Source organism: Adiantum capillus-veneris, chromosome 11 (assembly GCF_014529385.1).
Source record: "Adiantum capillus-veneris isolate H3 chromosome 11, ASM1452938v2, whole genome shotgun sequence".
In the NCBI taxonomy this organism is placed as follows: domain Eukaryota; kingdom Viridiplantae; phylum Streptophyta; class Polypodiopsida; order Polypodiales; family Pteridaceae; genus Adiantum; species Adiantum capillus-veneris.
Window position 1 is genome coordinate 7,073,355 of NC_140941.1, and position 8,936 is coordinate 7,082,290.

Consider the following 8,936-nt stretch of genomic DNA (forward strand, 5'->3'; position numbering starts at 1 on the left):
TATGCTACTCTCCGAGGCCATAATATATTGCATAAAGAGTTTTATGTTTGGCCAATGGACTCCGAAATTATACCATCGGACCTTATGTATTGACCTTGCATGTGGAGAAGCAACTAAGCATGATAATCTCAGTCAAAGGGAAGAGAATTCTTCACTATGTATGGATTTCAAACAGGCACCACTGTACATTGAAATGATTGAGAAAAAGTTATGAATGACAAAGCTTCAATATGATGCACCATTGGAAACTAAATGGGAAGCTTTCAAGAAAGTTATTTGTTCTTCTACTACCGAAGAATGTTTTTCCATAAAGCATGTCCATGGTATCAACAAAGATAGATCACACAAAAGGTGGTTTGATAAAGAATGTCAAGATGCTCAAAAGTCCTTGATAAAGCTTGATGCAACTATGGACACAGACAACTATCAAAGAATGATAGAATGTCAAGATGCTCAAAAGTCCTTGATAAAGCTTGATGCAACTATGGACACAGACAACTATCAAAGTCATTTGCATACATACAAGGCATTGATTCAAAAGAAGAGAAGAAGATGGGAAGTAAAGCAGCAATTTTTTCAAGTCCAAGAAAAGGCACATGCATGTGGAAGATTTTAGAGAAACTTGAGAGGCAAGCAGGTTGAGAATTTTGGTAACTCTTGTGGATATGTATATACATTGTAGGTAACTTTATGAGCAACCAAATGCTGAAAAAATGTCATTTTATGGTTCACTCCCATGTATGCCCTCTTTTTTTACTATTGAGGTTGTACATGGTGAGCTTGAAAAGTTTGTCAAAGATAAAGCGGGAGATCTTCAAGGTATCAAGCCGGAGATGGTTAAATGGATGGGAGATTTTACACATGAGTGGATATGTGATATGTTCAACCTTGTACTTCAGCATGGTATGCCTTATGATTGGAGTACTAATTGGGTCAAGCCTTTGCACAAAGGAGGGGATGTAAAGAATGTAAACAACTATTGGACTATAATGATGGGGCTCTTATAGCAAAGTTGTTTGGGTGCATAATGGAGATGAAATTGAGTGATTGGGCTAAAGAGAATGACAAGCGTACAAAAGGACAAGTAGGTTTCCGTCAATGCCATAGAACCATTGATCATCTTGTTACTCTTCGTGTTCTCATGGAGGAAAGTTGATTGAAAGGCAAGCAATTGTATTGTTGTTTTGTGGATTTTAAGAAAACCTTTGATATGATTCCACGTAACAATTTGTGGAGAAGGATGGAAGAACTCCAAGTGCCAAGTGAGTTTATGCTTGCGGTTTCTCAAATCTATAAGAAGATGATGTGTCAATTACACATGGGAAGAGGAATTTCAAAAAAATTTGTAAGCACTATTGGGGTTAGACAAAGATGTCCGTTGTCACCAACTCTCTTTGGACTTTGCATCGATCAATTGGAACAAATGGTACTTGACTTTATGCAAGAATAAGGCATTGAAGAGGTCACTATTTTCAATGCAGTCATCATGCTTTTGTTGTATGTGGATGATGTAGCTCTTCTAGTACACACTTTAGAAGGAGTCCTACCATAGCCCGAGCGAGATTTTGCGAGCAAAGAAAAACTCGAGCGAAGATCTATAGTTTCCATTGTACATGAAGCACTATTTCAAAAATAATCATAAACCTTCACGGCACTTCACATGAGGATTTTAAACCTTAACCAAATCTATCAAAACAATACATACTACTTATCCACAATCCAAAATATTAGAACATGTGTAGTTGTGGTATTATCACCGCTCGAAAAAATAATTAAAAAGGCCATAACCATTATGCTTCCTCTCACGAAAAACAAAGCAAAACAAATAAAGTACTTTTTAAAAAAATTGGACATAGTCTCCCTTGTATATGAAGCACTATTTCAAAAATAACCATAAACCTTCATGGCACCTCACATGAGGATTTTAAATCTTAACCAAATCCATCAAAAGAGTACATACTACTTATCCACAATCCAAAATATTAGAACATCAGTATTTGTGGTATTATCACCACTTGAAAAAATTAAAAAAAAAGGCCATAACCATTATGCCTCCTCTCACGAAAAACAAAGCAAAACAAACAAAGTACTTTTTAAAAAAATTGGACATAGTCTCCCTTGTATATGAAGCACTATTTCAAAAATAACCATAAACCTTCATGGCACCTCACATGAGGATTTTAAATCTTAACTAAATCCATCAAAATAGTACATACTACTTATCCACAATCCAAAATATTAGAACATCAGTATTTGTGGTATTATCACCGCTTGAAAAAATAATAAAAATGGCCATAACCATTATGCTTCCTCTCACAAAAAACAAAGCAAAACAAATAAAGTACTTTTAAAAAAAATTGGACATATTTTCCCTTGTACATGAAGCAATATTTCAAAAATAATCATAAGCCTTCACGGCACCTCACATGAGGCTTTTAAACCTTAACCAAATCCATCAAAACAGTACTACATACTACTTATCCAAAACAAGACATGAATTTGAATTTTAACATCCACCAATGTTATAAATCCATTGTTCTTATGATGACTCGCACTCATCATCGATGAATACGTTATGTCTCTAATACCTCTCAGGGATGCAAGAATTGTACCGCGTATCAGCTGCCATGGTTCTAGCCATCTGCTCTGCGTAGACCGGCAATGCACTTACATTAAAAAAAAAAGATTGTGAAGTTAAACACCAAACAAGTAATATAGGCAGTATCGATGATCAATAAATACCAATGCTAATACAAAAATAGTGACAAAAAAGATGAGAGCAATGTCAATATCAAAAGTAAGAGGGGCCCTCACTAGTCGTCAAAGGGATTGACACACGATGGCATGTCACTCTCATCATCAATATCTAAAGAGGTGGACGCCTCCTCTCTGCCCCGCTTTCTAGGGCGAAGCAATGGTAACACATATCCTGAAATAAGTGGCTCATCAATGTCGACTGCAACACATGCTCGTCCTGAAGCCAAGCAAGCTGCTAGTACAGGGGCTGTGCCACATCCAAGCTCCAAACAAATACCTCCTCGTCGAAAAAGCAGCTCCACAAAACATGCAATGAAAGAACGGCTCCGTTGCAGTCCTCCTCGCAATGGCTCGCCTGATAATGATCTAACCTGAGAGAGCTCCGGAAGGTGATGCACCATAAAAGAATCCGAAGAGTGCATACCAAGACGGGAGAACAAGGCAGCGCTTTTTGATACAAAGCAAGGTGGACGCATACCCACTCTGTGAATCATAAATAGCATAGAGCAATTACACTGCAAAACAAGACACACGATTAGAGCAAACAACAAGACAAAGTGCTGAAATATTGATGTAAAAACAAATGTATCACCTCCACACGACCACCAAAACTCTCCACATAACCATATGCTCCATGATGGAGCACTACAATGCGACGATGAACCACCATCTCCGAAGCACGAGAAAATCTCTCCGCCCAGCCAACGGCCTCCCCTGTTATTTTAATTAGATATCAATAATAAATACCACAAATATTACAATTTTTTGCATGAATATAAACAAGATAGACCTGCCAAAGAAACCATGATCAACAGCCATCCACTATCCGCCAATGTCGAGAATGCCAAATGAACGCCAACACGTACATGATCCTCAGGTCAAATGTCCCAATGAGGTGAAGTAGAGGAGCCTAAGAGGGACCCACCAAATGGAAGATCTAAGAAAATCAAATCTGCAGCCCATGAAACTGATTTTGTGCCGCGGGTATACAAGATATAGTCAGAGCGTGCCCGCACGAGATGCTCGTGTACAGGGACCCATGCAAGATTACGGATCCCCGCCCTATAGTCTGCAGCAATGGCAATGTAGTCCCCAACCATAGCCATGCATCGAGTATCCATAGAACTAGAGAGACAATGAGATGGAGACTCCATAATATAAACAAAAGAGATACTCCTTCGAGCCACGATCGTGCCAAGAGCAATTGAGACATTACAAGGAGGTTTAATAAGCCATGCATCAACCACGTGGAAGGAAAGCATTAACAAATGCAATTGTAGTTTACCTGGAGGTGGCTCCACCTCCTCGTCAATGATCTGATCCACAACCCTCTCCTTTTCCTTTTGTGAGTTGCGCATTGCTAAAATAGATAACTTCAAATCAGAGCACTGTAACTTTTAGATAGGCAAATCTGAGCATGATCAAACATACCTGCACGACTCTCTTCTACTATGTCTACTGGAGGAACCTTCATCGCAGCATCCTTCAATATCATCTCTTGTAGCTCTCTTTCACGTCCAAGAACATGGCCCTTCTCCATATCTATCCACCATGGACAATTATCTATCTCCCAAAGAGTCAATGTGTGCATAGTAGAGGGATACATGCTTGTGTCTTGGATCGCTAGTTGAGTCCACTGTTGAGCCAGAAAGGGCATGGCAGGCAAGACACTCTTGGCAACCAAGAACATGAAGAATCTACAAAGGTCAATTAGGTGACACGAATGTTACGAAATAATAACAACGAATATTATATATCTAAGTCAGTTAGTGATTCACCTGAAAGCCAAACGTTGTGCTGCCATTCTCAATGTATCCACCTTCTTTAATGCCTGCTTATCGATATCCTTAGTCTTCACTCCAAGAGACACCTCTATTGGAAATAGATAGGGCCTCGCCTCAAATTTAATTTCTTCAAAGTAGAATGCAAGAGTGCAGTCATGCTGCAAAGGCACCACGGCTGGCACATCCAAAAGATCTAACACAATCTGAAATGCCCTCTGAAAAAACCCGAGCCAAAAAACCCTCTCTACGAAGCCAGCTACAATCCCAAATAAAAAGAGGAGACAAAGTTAGACTTTTATATAAATGCATAATATATTTAGTACTTTTAATCTTAGCTATACTTACATGCGAAAGACGTTATCTCCCTTTTTCAGACCATATGCACTCCTTGTAATCTTGTCTGCTTCTAATAATGAAACCCAATGAATCTTGTTTGCACAGGGGCATCTTGAAGTGCTATTAAGTTCAGCTTCTCCAACGTAGCCCAACTATCAAGACCCCATTTCAAAGACAAAACTCTTGCCAGCCAATCCGTCCCAAGATTGGGATCAACAATGTTAAGCAAGTGAAAAATTCAATAATGCATATGACAAGTACTTAAGTAACTTTTTGCACGTTTTTCTCAAGAGAATGCCATGAATTCATGTTATCTACATACCTTTCCAATTCGATCCTGGTATTTGTGAGTAATCTCCTCACAAATTCTCTCTTCTTCTTTCTGATGCTCTTCCACAGACAAGCTTTGTTTGATAAGAGCAACTCGCTTTTCTTTTTCTTTTGTCATTTGAATCTAAAATTAAATATACGTTAATAAGCTTTGAAATCATGCATTTAAATGAGAGTAAAAATCATTTAGTCTGACACATACATCATAGACCAATCTGCCAAGGTACCGTCGAGTAAGTGGATACCAAGGTTCTGTACCTTTGGCATTCTTCTTCCGTACAGCAGCAATAAGTTTTTGATCTCTATCTAACAAACCCTTTAGATACATTTCATGGTCCGCTGTACAAATATGTGTCGTATTGACAATCTCATCACGAAGATGAGTGACAACAAGAGCATGAGTGTTCATGTTGCATTGAAAGACCAAAAAACCAGTTGATACTCACATTCAAGTGTTAGCAAAGATAGAAGAAACATCAACACTTACAAGTTCATTCGTTGTAAACTGCTTAGCAAGGCAATCTCTGGCACCTTAGTGGGATCTATAATGGTGCATAGGACTCGACAGTGTTTCTCCTTTGAAGTGGAGAACTTCTCTTTTATCGCTTCCCTCCAAGCCACGGTGCGATGATTCCCTTCCCAAACATAGAACATGTGATTTGTAAGATCTTGAAACTTTCTTTGTTTTTTTAACTCAGCTTCAAATTCTTCATTGATTTCATTCCAAAGAGGATCCCATGTAGCCTTTATCTCATCTAGAACATTCACAAAGTCAAACTTCAAACAACATTCACAGCACATGGAAATCAATACAAAAATGAAAAGTGTTAACACATACCATTCACAAAACTCTCCTCTCTTTTGCATGTTACCAAAGAGACAATGAATGCTCCTTTCTCTGGCATATAACCTTCTTTTGCAAAGGCCGCCTTCAATCCACTGAGATCATCTCTCAAACCTCTCACTCTTGCATATGGAATCAATCTACATAAAGGAATGGAGGGACAATCAAAGCAACTAAAAACGCGTGTGATTTCAAGGATGTCTGCACCTCTATGCATAAAGATATTTTGCTCATCTTCCATCTCAGACGCTGCGGTAACCTCATCCATTATCTCCGATGGAAAAATCTGTAAACCATTCTCCTCGGGGGTTAAAGTATCATCAACTTCGTGTAGAGAGCTCTGTCCCATTTCCATGGAAAGAACCTCCTCACCTTGTGTCTCAATTTCCTCTATCATGTCAGTAGCTGAGACTGAAGATATTTGATCACTAGCATCTACCTGGCCATAAAGAGAAGCATTGTTACTCCTCCCCCTTCGTGATCTTCCACGTGGTTTTGGGCTGTTTCAACATCAACAAGAAACATGGAGACAATAATTTTACAAAAGAGTCAAATTATATATGGCACCATATTGAAATAAAACACAACAGAAATCTTAAAAAAATTTGGACAGAGCTACCTTTGTACATAGAGCATTATTTCAAAAAATACTATAGCCCATAATGGCTTCTCACTTGAAAAATTTTAGTGTTTAAAATTCTTTCATAAACATAATTCATGAAGCATAAATTAAGGTCCACACACCTATCAACCAAGCATTAATTTAGGACCTTAAACATAGTGTATCTTTAGCCCAACACAAATCAACCTAATGTATCTTTTTTAAAGATCTTAAACATAATGTATCTTTAGCCCAACACATAATGTATCTTTTTTAAAGATCTTAAATGTATAGGTTTTTTCTAATTTAAGCTCAATTAAAAGATGTTTTACAAACTACCTAATTAGCCAGGGTCTCAATACATCAAATGCATACAGAACAAGCTGATATTAAATTGAGCAATATTCCCCTTCAAAGCCAAGCTAATATAGAAGGGAAATGTTAAGCTAAGTTCAGGCTGTATTGAGCATCAGTGAGCACCTTGTAGGTGGACGACCCCTTCGAGCCAACGCGGAGTTTCGTCCAGCCATTGACACCTCTCAAAGACCTTTCTAAAGCCGGAAGCTAAATGAACTTGCAGAACAATTTGCCTTGCGGAACAATTTGCTAAATGCCACGGACCTGCTAAATGAACTTGCAGAACAATTTTCCTTGCTGAACGATTTGCTTTGCTAAACAATTTGCGGCTATCTGAACCACCATGCGCCGACGCGCGCTCCTACGGCCAAGGAATCGCCTGAACAATTTGCCTTGCTGAACTGCGCTTGAGCTGCTGAAAGCTGAACGCTCTGAACTAGCTGAACGCCCGTACTACTGAATGCTGCACGAACACCTGAACTGTTAAAACATGTACTGTTGAATGCTGCGTGAACACCTGAGCCTGAAAACTGCGCGTGAATGCCTGAGCCTAAAAGTTACGCCTGAACTGCTGCGCCAGAACGCCTGAACCAGCCTGCCCTGCTCGTTTTGCTATGTCTGAACTACCGCGCGCCAGCGCGCGCTCCTACGGGCAGGTTGCGTACGGCTCCTCGCACGCACGCGCAACAGAGCACGCTCCTCACACGCACGCTCTCAAGCAGAAGCGCAACAGAGAAACCGGTTTAGGTAGGACGTTACACAGAGGCAGGGCTCGGTAAAAACTTTTTTCCAAAACTTGACAAACCTTCATATGTGGACCAAGATAGCTAAATTGACAAAGTTTGAAGGTTTTTACATCAAATAACACCAAAAATTTAAATGTTAATTTCAAAATTTGTAGGTTTGGATTATACTTAAACCTAGGTTTTTTTCGAGCACTGCGTGAAAGAGGCCCTATTGTAAAAAATTTTAAAAGATTTTGGACATAAGTCGTGCTACTTAGAGGACCAATATACTAGATTTTACAGATTTTTAATTATTGACAAGATTTTAAAGAATTTTTTAGATTTTGAACCGGATTTGCTTAACGTTCGGTGATCATCTTTTATGAATGCAAGCCGTCTGCACCGCTTTTTGAGAATGACGCCCAAAATAACGACTACCATCTGTACCTGATGTTATTTATCACTTTAGACTCTGCACTCACCTTAACTTCTCTAAGACGATTGCTTCCAATGTCTAGACACATTACAGTATTCGGACCACAAGTTGGTCAAAAGCTTGTCCTTATTTTTGAAGGCAGCACATATGCGCTTTCTCTCATTTCTGTGAAACATCATTTTGAGTTAATTAATGCGTTTACTTTACATCCACTTACACTAAGTGGAGGACAGGTAAAAATGGAAGTTACTGAGTCTATTAGTGGTGAAGAGGTCTTCCTTCTGAATCATGATGTCTGTCAATTCTTCAAGGTTCGCTTGTCAGTTCCTGAACTTGACAGTGGAATTGAGGCTCCTCCAGTAATTGTCGATTTAGAATCAGATGCCGAGTCACGTGGCTGCTCTAGCGTACTTGATATTATACGCTCGATGCCTTTGCAGAGAAACTTGTACTTGGCCCTGAAACAAGCTAAAGATATCATTCAAGTTCAAGAGCTTCCTGTGTTTTATGATGGATATGTTGCATTTGAGTTGCCCTCTCTAGGTCACACTAATGGAATGATTGGGATGGAACAGAGACATGATAGCCACATGTGGACTGAATATGTCACATGTAGCAGTGATACCTTTCCAGGGGTCGTTAGGTTCAGTCGATGCTCGGGTCACTTATGTTGTGTCAACATTGATTGTCCATATTACTCGAGGACAGGACTCTACAATGAGGTTCATTGGCAAGGCCGGCTTTCAAAGTCATCTCCAAAAGGCAT

General features: G+C 39.3%; 1 pseudogene; it reads right to left on the reverse strand.

Moving 5' to 3' along the window:
* Nucleotides 1-2,813: 2,813 nt before the first annotated feature.
* On the reverse strand, nucleotides 2,814-8,258 carry LOC147446851 (uncharacterized; annotated as a pseudogene).
* Between the last annotated feature and the right edge of the window lie 678 nt (nucleotides 8,259-8,936).